Source organism: Lissotriton helveticus, chromosome 6, assembly GCF_964261635.1.
Source record: "Lissotriton helveticus chromosome 6, aLisHel1.1, whole genome shotgun sequence".
NCBI classification, from domain to species: domain Eukaryota; kingdom Metazoa; phylum Chordata; class Amphibia; order Caudata; family Salamandridae; genus Lissotriton; species Lissotriton helveticus.
In genome coordinates, this window is record NC_136067.1 from 1,960,962,703 (window position 1) to 1,960,978,097 (window position 15,395).

Below are 15,395 nucleotides of genomic sequence, written 5' to 3' on the forward strand. Positions count from 1 at the left end.
TAATCTTGCAGCACTTCATAGAGACATATGTTTTCAAGATGACGACTTCTATTTGGATAGTATGTATCCAACATGTTTGATTTGACAATATCTGTACTTTCCGGTTCATTTAATGCTAAATATTCGATTTCTTGCATAGATTTAAGTACTCGATTTCGCGTTGCAGCAAGACCTAGACTCACCCAAATGATTCTTCTAGACTTTAAGTATAAACTTGCAGATGACAAGCGATCTGAGCTTTTGTACGCTCCAATCTCTCGATGGGATCACATCTTCAAACTGAAACGGTACAATTTTTTACTAAGACTCTCCTCATGAGAATTTTTTTCCCTCATTTCTTTCAACTACGTCTTTTCTGATTTTGTTATGTAAGATGTCACATACCGAGCAACAGCATTGGAATTATCAGCAACATATTGGATATCCATATTAACATTCCACATTGACAGAATAACTGGATTATAATTATTGATATACTTTGATTCTTCACTTCTTCTCACATTGTATGTATTTTTGGGAGATTTTCTAGTGATGGTATGTCTCACAGCTGACATAAAACTGTTTACTTTTCCTTTGGATATTACTGGATGTGGAAATCCAAAACAACATTTGGTATAAAACTTTTCCTTGGACTTGTACTTCCGTCGACAGTATTTGTAACATCAATGACTTTGGAACCTTAACTCTTGTTGCCTTAAGATGTTTCCTTCTGTTCTTTTTGGTATTGCACATGTAACATAATCTTCAATAAAAGTTAAAACAGTTTCATCCGAATCATTTCCATATTTGGGTACATCCTTGATCCATAACAACATATGTATATGAGGAGCACCTCTAGCTTGATACTCCTTTCTCCAAAAGAAATCAATAACTTCTCCAAGAGGAGGATTCTTTTTATTGCAGATAAAAGACATCAAGGCTTCAAACCTATGATTGAAATACCTGCATACATTTAGAGGATCCAAAGACCACAATTCTCCAGGTGTCTTGTATTCAATATTTTTAATATTTGAATTTGCTTCTCGAAAAAAATTCAAGTAAATCAGCCCAAGCGTATTCAGCACAGTGTAGGGTAACAAACCTCGTAGGAGTTCCTAAGTTCCTTAGCATGCATCTAAGTTCTCCATGTCGACGAACCCAGTACTCATTAGTACCACGCTGACATGCCATCAAATTAATCGATTGAGATTCTAAATGATCATCTTGCTGATGTACTTTATTTATAAATTCCTTTGCACAAAACATTTTGAAGATGTACTCCTGTTTTTAATATGTGGTTGACTGCATATGAAAGTCCAGACAAGTCGCTCTCAAACAAAAGATGAAATATATATGGGATACATTGTCAAAATCTTGGATCTTCTGCATACAATCTTGTTGTCCGATATTCTGATGCAGGAATTTGCACTGATTGTTCGTCATATCGACCACCTTTTCCAGTTGGAAACAGCTGCGGTAAACAACGAGCTTCCAAACTTTTTTCCCATACCCTCATGAGAGTCCCCTTCACTTTCTTCATTTGCAATAATTCAATAGTATTCCCCATCACTTCTTTCGAATGAAGTGGATGTACACTATAATGTTCATAAATTTCTTCACTTTTGGACATGTCCACTTTTTCAATTTGACCACTTGACGTTTCACTATCATCTCCTAAAAGTATTTCTTCTTCTTCCAGATACACATTCTTGTAGTAATCATTGTTTTTTTTATAAGATATAATGTTGCCTTTTGCACTTTCCTGACATCCACTAATTCCTGCCAGATTTTCTACTCTTAATAGGAACACCATTAACAAGAATAACTAGTAGTTCACTTTCTACATTCTCTACACCAATAGTTTAAATATTTTTCTTTAAATCTAGAGGTAAATATGCAATTCTTCCTTTTAATCCTTTCTGTAAATCTGTAGGAGGCAATTCACCTGTTTTGGGCTCCATACCAACGAATAGCCTGAAATGGGTGCACACATTAAATCAGAATAGACTCATACGTGTTTAAATCTATCAGTTCAGAATAGTTACCAACTCTAGATTATTATGGACAGCCTAGCAGGCATTTTATTATCGTCTAATTTGTTATAACAATATTTACAAATACGCTGATCAGTACCCAAATCAAAGCAATCCTCTACCAACAAATAAGTTGCAAATTTCTTCCACTTATCATTATTTTCTCTTTCACTTTTTGAATATAGATCAACAGTCCTAGTCTGATTTCTATAGTGAGTTCGTCGGCAACAAATAGAAGAATAATTTGGCTTTCACATGAAATTACCTTAAACTTTGTAATTTGTTCTTCAAACGTCTCTGTAGTACTATTTTCTATATTTTCTTCAACATATACTTCTATTAATGTCTCACTTTCTCCACTCTCTTTTCAGGACCAAAGTAACAAAACTCTATTTCATCACAAACCTTTTTTACATCTGATACAGATACTGACCCACGCAAAAGAGCACTGTTTAACTCATTTAAAATTATTGCTGGATTTTTTGCGTAATACAATCTTCTGACTAACTTCGGCATTTGAGAATGATGTACTGCTAACATTCTAAAATCATGAAAAACACTTTGACATACATTTCTACAAAGACAAGCCAGAGAATGACCTTGCAAACCAGTATTTGTTCTCACTCTGCAAGGATCTAGTCCTTGCAACATCTTAATCTTTTGTTTAACACTTTTTTACTATACTCTCAAAAAAATTGCGAAAAATATCAATAGATTCCTGTCGGATACTACAAATATTACTTTGTTTCGTGAGAAATTGAAAACATGGCTCTTCCGTTTCCCCCGGGGAGAAATGTAGTGGTAAGGTGTCATCTGGTTTGGATGGCCGCGTTTTCGATGGCAGCTTGGGAGGGTTGTTGGGTTTCAGCTATGTACTAATGCAAGGACACTCCGGATGGAGTAACCATTGCGATTTACAGGCTCACCAATAATAATAAGTGACTGGGGCACTGCAATAGTACTATCTAAGTTATTGCAGGAGTGAATCAGTAGTCGGCAGGGGGTTAGGGGATCACACAGGTTGTGTATATTTGACTGTACCACTACATCTATTAAGGCCTGAGTCATTGTACAAGTGCATGGACAGCGACTGCAAAGTTAGAGTACTGGTGGTTGACAGCAGAGTGAGTTTAAAAGTGCTTGTGTTTCAGCATAGTGATTAGAAAAACACATGGTTCTGTCATGATGATTGCAAGAGTGCACAGAGAGTGACAGTGTGATAGGGCACTGCAATAGTACTACCTACGTTATTGCAGGAGTGAATCAGTAGTCTGCAAGGGGTTATGGCACCACACAGGTTGTGCACATTTGACTGTACCATTACATCTAATAAGGCCTGAGTCATTGTACAAGTGCATGGACAGTGACTGCATAGTTAGAGTGCTGGTGGTTGACAGCAGACTGAGTTTAAAAGTGTTTGTGTTTCAGCACAAGGTTTAGACAAACACAAGTTCTGTCAGGATGATTGCAAAAGTGCACAGAGAGTGACAGTATGATTGCTGGCTTGCATGTCTACTACCTGGTTAGAGGTCTGTATGCATAGTGCACAGAATATCTAAGCTGTACAAGTCTGTACGACATTCCATAAGTACATGACTAGTAACTGGAATATTTATATTGCTGCAAACAGATTGCATGGTGAATTTATAAGTGCTTAGGTATTGCTGCAGTGATAAGATAGGTAGATAGGGCAGAATGGCTAATTGAAGAATTGCATAGCACTGACAGACACATTCCTAGTCTGGATGAGTACTAACTGGGTATTTACAAAAATGTATCAATAGTATGTGGCTGGTTAGACATCTGCATACATAGTACACAGAATAGCATACCCGTAGTAGTCTTACTGGCTAAGGCTTTCTATAAGTACACAACTAATACCTGCAATAATTACAGTACAGCAAAAACAATGCATAGACAATTTATAAGTACTTAGGTATTAGTGCACTAAATGAATAAGTGTATGGTGCTCGATGAATGATTGCAAAAGTGTCTCAGTACTAACAGAGCAATACATGCTCTGCATGCATATTCTTTACAGGATTAAACTACTGGATGCATCTCTACTGCTACATTACCTTTCTACAACTACTTTCAATGTTACACCTAGCCAAATACAAAGCTCAAACCATTCACATTTCTCTGCTATAAGTCTCACCATATAACTAAAAAACATAAATGACTGTCTCTCTACCACAACACTGTCTACACCACATAAATTCACAGAACAAACTTCAAATTGAAACCAAACACCAAAAATGATGTATTTTAACTATACCTCTTTAGAGACTTATAAAAACCAGTCTTACCACTAATACCATAACTATACATATACATTTCCAATTTGAAATCAACACCTACAATTATGCAGTATACTACTAATGTACAAACCCACACATTTAAACAATCAGTCATAATCAGCAATCCTTATTCCAAAACACACATAATACTATACAAAGTGTATATTAAACATTTAAATACATTATAAAACACTGCAATAAATAATGCTTCATTACAAAATATATGACTAACTTAAAATTGTATACATTATATTTAGGCTGTGGGGTTTTAGGTTTAAACCTATAATAACTGATAAAACCACACTGAAAGAAAAATAGCCCTCGCCTGTAAAAACATATAAACACTGAAAAAACACCTGCACAACCACAAACTAAATGCCATTCAAAAAAAGGAAAAAGAAAGTGAAAGAGTCCTTTTGTTCTTACTGAAGGGGTCAATAAAATGTAACTTTGTTATACAAGCTAGCAGTAAGAAAGACTGGCTAACATTACTCTGCTTGAGTTTTGTTCTTTAGGGATGCCACTAAAATATTGTTTCTTCTTCCTTTTACTTATTTTTTTAGTTTTATGGCCTTTGGTCTAAAGATGCAGGGTTTAGTTTCACGTTTTAGGTTTAGTTTAATTATTTTATAAACTGTAGAGAATCAGGACATATCAAACTCACATTTGATATTTTGGCTGCATTCGATTCTTTCACTGATAGGTAAAATGGCTAGTTTCATAAAAATCTTTCCTAATATGTGTCATCACATTTGTCCACAGAGAATGGGTAAAAACCCTTAATACATCAGACCATAGTTTCTAGTGGGTCAGTATTGATAGTATGTGAATTGCCAACACCTCCGGCTTTAAGCATTACATTTAAGGTATAGTGACAAGTATATATATCACCAAGCATCTGGCATAGTGGTGAAAACTTGACACCAGACTTTTGGAATACATGGAACGCAGTGTCACTTATGCTCTGCAAAAAAGGTTCTTTCCAAGTTCAACAAAGATTGGAGTGATATTGTTTGTATTTGTAGTGATTCAGCTACGTATATAGAAAATTTGTGTGATGACCTGTCGAAATTAATATCCGAGCTGAAGTGATTCCCTGTAGGAGATCCTTGCCACTTGTTAGGTGGTATGCTGAAAGCATCTTTACAATCTTCAGAGTTAATGAGAGATGCTATTGACTTTTTTGTTCATTCTGATGCACTGTTTTCTCATGCCCAGGAACTAAAACGCACATATTTATCATTTCGTGCTTTATGTGGCATCAAAGAAAGAGTCATCCAAACTGTGCCCCTCAGCTGACGGTTCTCAACCCAAGGGGCTATGAATGCTGAGAGGGCCTTTTCACAGAAGTTTACATGGGAAGGAAAGCGCGAGCGCACATGACCAAAGACTCACTGAAGAAGTATTGTATGGTGTACTACAATAAGATTAATTTGCAAAAATCTCTTTGGACCTCATATACACTATACGTACACTGTCTATATACCATGTTCTTTCAGTGCAGAAAGCAAGCAATGATAAAAGCAAAACGTTCCATAAACACCGGAAAAAACACTTTTTCTGTTGTTTTTAGTGGCGTGAAAATGTGTAACCACTGATAACAACTGTTTTTTAAGATATTGAAAACACTGTAAAAACCCCACCAGAATTTACCAAAAATAGAAACTGAAAACAGGACAGCCTAATTATATTTTATGTTTAAAAACAAAGGCACCACATAGTAAACCTCATAAAGTGAAAACTCACCTTTCAAATTCATGTAAAGATTATGATATATCTGAATCACACACCAGATTTTCTTATGTACAAAATGAATACAGTGGACTGCTCTTAGCAAAACCAAAAAATTGCAAACTTTCCCTCTCATTCTGCACACATATACATGTAAATATCAAATCACATTGATTCCCAGGTTAATTGAAATTCCAAGACACATTTCTATTGGTTACACATATCAACCCTTGCCAACTGACCTCTAACTGAACCAAAATTGCTTCTGGAATTTTCTGGAGTCGCGCCTGGACCGTGCACTGTAAGCGATGGAACCGTGGATCCAGACGAGACTTCAAAAGTATATTACAAATAATTTTAGCATTTTTTTTCATAATACACTACTTCTAACCATACGAGTGACTTAGGAAATCTCACTGCAATAACATATTACTTCAATATTTATAAGAAATACACATTTTAATGTCACACTTAACTTCCAACCCCACCCCCATTCAGCCTAATGCCTGTTACCATAGTAACAGTTCATGGAACACTCAAATAAACTCACAGGTCACAAGTTTAGCACACAATGTTACAAATTCAAACAGCAAGTGTGCTTGACTTTCCCAAATTTCAGCTTATCCTATCTAATGTACCTTTCAATCTTTTTTTAGTAACCAATAATAAACATGCTTTTTAAACACAGAAACATGCACCCTATTTTTCACTCTATAATGTTCTCAAACAGCCAATCATTTCTCTTCTTTTTTTAAAACTGCATCTTATCCACCATTTTTGTCACCTCTTATTCTACAAACTGCCTACTTCACGTACAGACATCTTCTCAGTGCATCCCTTCAAGATGCTTAGAGTATGGATTGTGGGACACAGCTATGTTTTCTGGTGCAAAAGATATGCTGAAAACAGAGGTATTGACAAAGACCTAGGTTTACAAAATGTGGACATTAAATGGATTGGACAGAGAGGATTAAAGTGTTCCAATTGATGCCATTGGTTAAATCCTTTTTGCATCTCCAAGCCCCTGACATCATGATTGTGCACTGTGGTGGCAATGACCTAGACACATTGACTGGGGTAGGTCTGATAATGCAACTGAAGGACACCTTTGCACAATTGATGTTACTTTTCCCCCCGAACTGCCTTTGTCTACTCTAATGTATGCCAAAGACAGAAAAGGAACTGGTCCAATCAATTTTGTCCACAGATTGAGAAAGCTAGAAAAAATGTCAATTAAGCTGTTTCTGCTTATCTCAGAGATCATAGTACGGGGTCCATATACAACAACAATCTGAGTTTTAATATGGATGGCATCTACAGGGGAGATAGTGTACATTTCACAGATGAGGGAAACAGAATCTTTCTCAACAACTTTAGACTTTGCATCGGCACTTACATGTAGTTACCAAATTCTCCCAATAAACACAAGAGCTCTTTTTTGGCTGGATTCGCGTACCCCTCGCATTCACACCAGCGGGCCACCAGCTGGGAGTTGCGCACTCCTTGCGTTCACATCAGGGGGTCACGTTGGGAGTCGTGCAGCCCTCGCGTTCACACCGGGGGGCCGCGTAAGAGTCGCGACTCCACATTTTTTGAAAAAAAAACGTCTCCTACCAGTAATTTATATTCGCCCAGGGGACCCCATGCCACGGGGCCTATGCACTTCGATGAGGATCGTGGGGGGAGCCCTAATGCCCCCACGGTCCAGCCGGCTCCCTGCATCCTCCGGGAGCCGGTATTGCTTTTCCACATGGGGAGCTGCTAACTCACAGCTCCCCATGTGGAAAAGCAATTCTGCTTTGGATTTTGGAAGAGAGAGCAGGTTTCCCTGGCATTTAGGGAACCTTTGGGGAAAATCACGCGCTGCACAGCTGACTGAACGCTGTTGCTTCATCTCACTTCCCTGATCCCTCTCGCCGCCATCGACCGCGAGACGCGAGGCCACGCCCCCTCGAGGCCACGCCCCCTAAACCTGCCTTAAAAGCGCTGATCACTAGCGCCAGAGCCAGAACCTGCTTTCCTCCTGAGGCAAAATAGCCGGGAGTTGTGTTGCTTTCATTTTAAAAATGTCTGTGTCACTCTTACCTATACTTTTAAACGCACGCCGCTCTTGGCATTTAGGGAACCTTTGGGGAAAATCACGCGCTGCACAGCTGACTGAACGCTGTTGCTGCATCTCACTTCCCTGATCCCTCTCGCCGCCATCGACCGCGAGACGCGAGGCCACGCCCCCTCGAGGCCACACCCCCTAAACCTCGATCCCCTTGATAAGCATGTGCTTATACCGGACGCGCAGCGGACGGGCGCAGCGGGCGCGCCGTCAGCGCGCCGAAGGCGCGCCAAAGGCAAGCCCGTCTGGGCCCGTCCGGGCCCAGCCGGCCCCAGGCCCAGTTACTCTGTCCCCACCGGCCTGCAACGACCGGACTTACACACGCGCGGATCTGTTATCCTTAAAACCTAACAAACAGCCCGCCTGTGCGCGCATCCTGAATGGAGAAACCTATTTCTCTGGCTGTGACATCTGCGATCCCGCCAACCAACACTCGGCACCTAAGGGTTTACACCTAGGCCTACTTAATTGCAGGTCGCTCGTTAAACATTCACACGAGGTGAACCTCTTAATTACAAACAACGCCATAGACATTCTGTTTCTAACAGAAACCTGGCTTACCCCCAGCAGCGGCCCAGATATCGTTCTGGCTCTCCCCCCCGGGTACATTATGTGCTCACAGAACAGACCAGAAGGGAGGGGAGGTGGACTAGGGATAATCCTTAAAGACACCCTTACCTGCAGAACATCTGATGGCAACATCAAGGGATACGAAAGCTGCCACTACACAATACAAATATCTCCAGCAACGTCGCTGTCAGGGACACTGATATACCGCCCACCAGGAAATCTAGGAGACTTCTCAAACAAAATTATTGATCAGACGTCCATCAAATGTACCTCCACCACCAATTACCTACTACTAGGAGACCTAAATGTACACTTCTTGGACCCAGAGGACAAGCAGGCCAGTGAACTACTCCAGGATTTCACCTCAATGGGCCTTGATCTCAAAAACCCACGGGCCACACATGAAAGAGGACAACTGCTCGACCCTATCCTCTCTAACATCCCCAATCTAAGAACGATCGACCATATCCCCCTTCCCTGGACGGACCACTTTTTGGTCTCCCTGGTATGGGATATCTTCACCTCGTCCCCTTCATCCTCAAAGACCAGAACGTATAGCAGACGCTGGCAGAAATTGGACCCAGACGTGTGGGCAGCCAAACTCAGGGAAAATGCCCCGCCTCCCCCCCACGACACCTTAGCAGGGGACAAAGAACTCAGTACCTGGATCACCCAATCGCTCGACGCCATTCTACCAAAAACGCACTCTCTGAAACACATCAAGAGAGTCAACCCCTCACCCTGGTACACCCCGGAACTGAACCTTCTTCGCAAGATTTGCAAAAAAAACGAACGGATCTGGAGGAAGGAAAAAACCATGGAACAAAGAGAGTCATTTCGTATTTCTGTCAAAACCTACAAAAAAGAGCTCCGCAACACCAAAATTACCTTTTTCGAGAACAGAATCAAAAATGCTGCCTGCTCGGCCCATGAAACTTACTCAGTACTCAAAGAACTTCTCCACGCCCCTGACCCCCCTCTCAAACCCCTCGACCCCGAAGAAGCTGAAACTAAATGTAAAAACTTAGCCACCTTCTTTGACGAGAAGATTCAAAAGATTCTTCTCACCATACCTCCCCCTGATCAGACCGACACAGAGCAGACCTCACCTCCATCTTCACCCATCCCCCCCTGTTGCCAGTCCACCCCCAACCCTCCCTGGATGCTTTTGGACCCGTAACTACGGAAGAAGTAGAAGCAACGTTTACCTCAATTAAAAGCGGCTCCCCCCTCGACCCCGCACCCCTCCGTTTCTTAAAAAAAGTGTCGAGCACCATCATCCCTCCCCTCACGGCCCTGATCAACTCATCTTTCGCGGAGGGCATAGTCCCCCCCAGCTGGAAAGCGGCAGCTGTTAAAGGTCTATTAAAAAAACCTTCCTTAGACCCACAGGACCTTACCAACTACAGGCCCATATCCCTTCTTCCTGGAAACAGCAAGATCGCAGAGAAGCTGGTAAACAAACAACTATCGTTTTACCTAGAAAGCAACAACCTTTTAGCGATCTCCCAGACAGGGTTCCGTCCAGGCCAGGGCACGGACATCGCCCTCCTGGCAGCAGTAGAGAAGGCCAGAAGCATTCTGGATACAGGAGGTTCAGTGGCAGTGATCCTCCTGGATCTTAGTGCGGCCTTCGATACTGTAGACCACCTAACCCTAATCCATCGTCTGGGAGAGATCGGACTAAAGGGGATGGCCCTGAAATGGCTAGAGTCCTTTTTATCAGGACGCACCTTTCAGGTACGGGAAAACGACAGCTGCTCATCCACCTTCCCCCTCCGGTGTGGAGTGCCACAGGGCTCATCCCTGAGCCCCACGTTGTTCAACGTGTACATGGCCCCACTGGAGAAGAGGGTCAGCTCGTTCGGCGTGTCAATTATCAACTACGCCGACGACACCCAGCTGGTCGTAACCCTCTCACATCCCCACCATGCCCCATCAGACCTCCACGGCTGCCTTTCCGAAGTCCACCGATGGATGAACCTCTCCTCACTCAAGTTGAATGGGTCTAAGACTGAGATCCTTCTGATGGGCCACAAGGGGCCCTCCTTACCATCTCACCTCTGGCCTAGCTGCCTAGGCGACCCTCCTACACCCAAGGAAGAGGTCAAGAGCCTGGGCGTGTGGATTGAGAGAGATATGAGCTTTAAAACCCAGGCTAAAAGAACGGCTGGGATTTGTTTTGGACTACTCAGAGCCTGTAGGAAGATCTTTCCTTTACTCCCTGAGACCGCAAGGAGGCTCCTCATTCAGGGTCTAATCCTGGCAAGATTGGATTACTGTAATGCCATCTACTTAGGAGCCCCTGAAGCCACCCTGAATTCACTGCAAAAAGTCCAAAATGCCGCCGCCCGCCTACTTACGGGCACCCCAGGAAGATCTTCCGCCAGGCCGGCTCTTAAGTCTCTCCATTGGCTCCCAGTCAGGGAAAGGGTCACTTTCAAGGCCCTGTGCCTGGCCCATAAAACCCTCAACAAAAACGGCCCCCCCCTTCTCACAGAAATCCTAGTTCCATACAAAGCGGAGAGAGACCTCCGGTCCGGCACAGAAAACTTTATGGCAGTTCCGAGAGTCAGAAAAGCCAAGACCGGTGGACGTCGTTTCTCGGTTCACACGGCAAGACAATGGAACCATCTGCCACGAAAACTCCGGTTAGAACCGAACTACCTTCAGTTCAGAAAAACCCTAAAAACCCTCCTTTTCCCGCAGACTTAACTTCATCAGACGGCTGAACCCCCCCCCCCCCCCCCCCCTCGGAGAACAGGTCAGCGCTGGGATGCTCCCTGAGTTACTACGCGCTTTATAAAACCATTAAATAAATAAATAAATAAATAAGATCCTAACTATAACTAACTACTGGCAACCGCCAGTAGGTAATAGATATATATTTGTTAGCAGGACATTTCACTCGTACAAAACCATTGAAATTCCTTCGGTAACTCGCGCACCCGCAATCCACTGCTGATGATGTCACATATTACAGTATTCATGACATGGTCAGTGACATCACTGATGACATCACTGATGACATCTCAAATGACATCACTGATGACATCATCCATAAATATGTATTATATATATAGCAATATGCATTGAAGAATGAGTGGATGTATAAGTGTCTAGATGGAGGATTTAGTAGCACTGTTATTGACTGTCTAAGTGACTAATTTAAAGTGTCTCACTAAATATAAGGGCTAGTGATTAAACTTTGTGAATATCTGTTTCACTGTATCTCTTGTTGTGTGAACTACTACATAAGTTGGTTACTAGCTATGTGAAAGTCTATATTAGTATCAATTAGTTAAGTGAGTATCTGTATGGGATATTGAATGTGTGTGTGGTTGGGTGGGAGGTGTGTGACTGTCCAAAGATGTGTAAATAGTGGATTTAGTAGGTATGTGAGGTTAAGACTGCACATGGAAAAACTTGTTTGGGTGAGTGAATCTCTTTATGGGTGTGGTGATGAGTAAATATATTTCTCAATAGTACATGTCCAACAAAGTAGAAATATAAAAGGCAGTCTATGTGAAAGGTGTTGTTTATAAATAAATATACTTAAGACTCAGTGATTGTACGAGTGACTGTATTGAAAACTGTATACTAGTAATAGTGATTTTATAACATACTAAGTATGAGTTACTATTTTTATGAATACATAAAGTGGTGTTTGTATAAGTGTGTAGCTTAGTAAATGTAAGTATGATCAATTGTTTGCATAAGTGAGTAGAATGACTGCATAAGTGAATAGGATGTGTGCTGGTGTGTAAGGTTGATATAGGTGTATAAATATATTTAATAGTGTTCTATTGATCATTGTTAGCATGTATGAGTAAATCTATAGGTAAGTGTTTAGATGTGTGTGTAGATGTAGGAATCACTGAGTGGGTTTTTAGAAACTTGTATTGGTGTGTCAATGGTTTCAAATATGGTACTCCATATTTTATAATAAGTGTTGAAAGGTTATTCTAGTGTATGATGAGGTGTATCAAATTTTCATGTGGATGATGTCATCAGTGATGTCATTTGAGATGTCATCAGTGATGTCATCAGTGATGTCACTGACTATGTCTTGAATGATGTAATATGTGACATCATCAGCAGTGGATTGCGGGCGCTCGAGTTATAGTTAGATATTAAACTGATAAGAACAGATACTACACTTGATCTTAGCCAAAAGGCCGAGAAGCGATAACCAGAATGGTGCCAGAATTAACGCCTCCCGAAGAAATCCACCTGGCTGACCCGGACCGGCGTCTTCCCTTGGACCTTCGCTGGACGCCCTTTCGCCTCTTTTTCAGACTCCCAGCAAGAGCTCATTATGTGCCAGTGGAAAGGAGGCCCCGGCCTCAGGCCTTCTCCCGGCTCCCAGAGTCCTCCTGGGCTGTCGCCTCCTTAGGCGTCACTTATCATACCCACGTTGTCCTCTTTCTAGTATTTGCATGCCCCGCCCCTTCCTGCGCACTGCTTCCAGCCGGCTGGCCAGAGAGCCTGGCAGCCAGGGGATGCTGGGAATCAGCCCAGGATGCCCTGGACAGCTCCCTGACCGGAAATGGCCGGCCCCTGGCCCCTCACCCTCGCTTGCCGGGGACACTACTCCCCTGCAGCCTAAGGCCTATAGATAAGGCTTGGCCGTTCGTGGCCGTTCGGGGATGGGCGGGGCGGGCAGAGAAGGAAAAGGACTCTGTATTTTTCTTCTTGCTCAGAGAAGCCAAGGGCAGTGTCCACTTCTCTGCCAGCCAGCCAGCCTGCCTGCCTCCCTCCCTCCCTCCCTCCATCCATCCATCCATCCATCCATCCATCCATCCTACTGACTTGCTGGGAACCTTCTTCCATTCGTTCCCAATGGTTTTGTACGAGTGAAATGTCCTGCTAACTTTAACACCCCTGAAACCTATGTTTTTTCCAGTGAATTTCAAAGGATTTTTTAAATGCTAATTCCTAACTATAACATGTCTGAAACCTATGTTTTTTCAGTGAATTTCAAAGGTTTTTTGAATGCTAATTCCTAACTATAATCCCGAACTATAACATGTGTGAAACCTATGGTTTTTTCAGTGAATTTCAAAGGTTTTTTAAATGATAATTCCTAACTATAACATGTACGAAACCTATGTTTTTTCAGTGAATTTCAAAGGTTTTGTAAATGACAATTTTTAAATGTATTAATTGTTATATTTTTTTATACTGATTTACTACATTTTTTAAATTATTTATTTTGAGATATTTTGTTATTTAAATTACATTTTAATTACATTACAAAATATACTTTCTCAGAATGAATTACTTTAGTTTAAATACTTTGCAAATAGGCAATAGACTTTTAAGTAAAGTAGTTATAGTTGTTGCAATGGGCAACACAATTTCAGACACAATGCAACATTGAGGTCAATGTGAATTTCTAGTTCAATGCAATTAGTTACTTTATGGATTACTTTTCTAACCACAGGACTGCACCCTAGATCAGTCCTGGGACATCTCCTGTAAACAGTTGAATACAAACGTTTTGGTTACAGTAGTGATTTTTAAGGAATATTATTGTATTTTAAAAGTTGACAAACTTTTTCACATAGAATCACCAATGTTATCCTATGGGAGGAAATTCACTTTCGTTATCGTTACTTTTTCTTACTCAGTGGTGGATCCTGGATCCAGCATGAGTGCATGTCCTGTAAACAGTTGAAAGAATGTGTTTAAGTCATACAGGCAATTTTTAAGGAATATTTTTAGTTTGTAAAAATAGACACTTTTCTAGTGAAAACCAGACATGGGATTCCTATGAAAGAAAATACAAGTTACTGGTAAGTACGGTTAGAAGTACTATTCAGGATCAGTGCTGGGCTAAAAGATGCAGCACTGGGTTCTCTCCTGATAACAGGTGAGTAAATCAGAATACGTTGTTCGGATGATTTTACGTGAATATTTAAAAGTTCCAAAACTCCACACTTAGAAGAATTTCCAAGTGAAGCCAGTCAATGTTAGCCTATGGAAGGAATTGTACTTAGCAGGTAAGTAGTGTTAGCATTACTTTTTCTTACTCAGTGGTAGATCCTGGATCCAGCACTGGTGCATCTCCTGTAATCAGTTGAAAGAATACGTTAAAGTCATACAGGCGATTTTTTAGGAATATTTGTAGTTTGTGAAAATAGACACTTAGAAACTTTTCTGATGAAAACCAGACAATGGATTCCTATGGAAGGAAATTCAAGTTACTGGTAAGTACGGTTAGAACTACTTTTCAGGGTCAGTGATGGGCTTAAAGATGCAGCACTGGGTTCTCTCCTGATAACAGGTGAGTAAATCAGAATACGTTGTTCGGATGATTTTACGTGAATATTTAAAAGTTCCAAAACTCCACATTTAGAAGAATTTCCAAGTGAAACCAGTCAATGTTAGCCTATGGAAGGAAATTCAAGTTACTGGTAAGTATGGTTAGAATTACTTTTCAGAGTCAGTGCTGGGATAAAAGATGCAGCACTGGGTTCTCTCCTGATAACAGGTGAGTAAATCGGAATTCATAGAACATCTAGTAAGCGCCACAGAGCTGCGTAGCAGAGAGATGTAAAAAGGGGCATGGCCTGCACCACCTCTCTGCAACGCAGTGCAGTGGTGCTTCCTGGAAGCACCTGGTGGGCTACTTGGCCCCCATGGTCCCTCAGGTTTGAAGTGGAATTT

At 41.4% G+C, this 15,395-nt stretch overlaps 1 non-coding gene across 1 annotated transcript; it reads right to left on the bottom strand.

Moving 5' to 3' along the window:
- Positions 1-12,724: 12,724 nt before the first annotated feature.
- On the bottom strand, positions 12,725-12,913 carry LOC144764464 (U2 spliceosomal RNA). Its single transcript, XR_013596560.1, has one exon. It is a non-coding gene; the product is annotated as a U2 spliceosomal RNA (small nuclear RNA).
- Between the last annotated feature and the right edge of the window lie 2,482 nt (positions 12,914-15,395).